The sequence below is a fragment of the Cynoglossus semilaevis genome, chromosome 19 (assembly GCF_000523025.1).
Source record: "Cynoglossus semilaevis isolate Cse_v1.0 chromosome 19, Cse_v1.0, whole genome shotgun sequence".
Lineage (NCBI taxonomy): Eukaryota > Metazoa > Chordata > Actinopteri > Pleuronectiformes > Cynoglossidae > Cynoglossus > Cynoglossus semilaevis.
In genome coordinates, this window is record NC_024325.1 from 17218819 (window position 1) to 17219485 (window position 667).

At 51.0% G+C, this 667-nt stretch overlaps 1 long non-coding RNA gene across 1 annotated transcript in view; it reads left to right on the forward strand.

The window, feature by feature from the left end:
* The window catches only part of LOC103395711 (uncharacterized), a 4442-nt gene that overhangs the window by 564 nt on the left and 3211 nt on the right, over window positions 1-667 (forward strand). The window lies entirely within an intron of this gene.

Consider the following 667-nt stretch of genomic DNA (forward strand, 5'->3'; position numbering starts at 1 on the left):
GAGACAAGGAGGGGGAGAAATGTGACATTTACTACTGGTTAACCAGTCACCGAGTTAAGTTTGACCAAAATGATCCTCAGAATGTCGTTCCACATTAGCACCAGTGGAGGCAGCAAATATGTGGCTGGAAAAGTATGAGTAGTACTTCAAAAGTACACGGAGAGACTCTCCTGTCATCAGGCGTGACCTGGTCTACGTCACTGCTCACAGACCCGTGGATCTCCTCCTCAGCTCCTGCTCTGACTGTATTTATAGACCGTGAGCGGATGTCACACATTTATAACGTCCACGCTCTCACTCAGCTGCCGCTCACTGACTATTAAAAAGTGCTGAGTTCATGACAGGCCAAGGAGCAGCCTGAGCTGGAGTAGGACAGAGGTGAGAACCAGGAAGTCCTCCGACGGCCATCTGGGTCGGGCCAGGATCCGTCACAGGAAATGGGAATTACTGGAGTTCAACTGAGAAAAGGCAGTGACGTAGCAGCTCCTCCTGGAGGAACCTCTGATCTGAAGACTTCCAGAAGAACAGCTGGGGCGTGGACCCTGTGGTGTACGTGTTCCACGGATGAGTTATATAAGAGAACGGCAGCAGCTGTGTGTGCGTGTGTGTGTCACAAGCTGCATTTTTGTCACTGCAACCCTGGAGTGTGTGACATAAGCAGCCCATC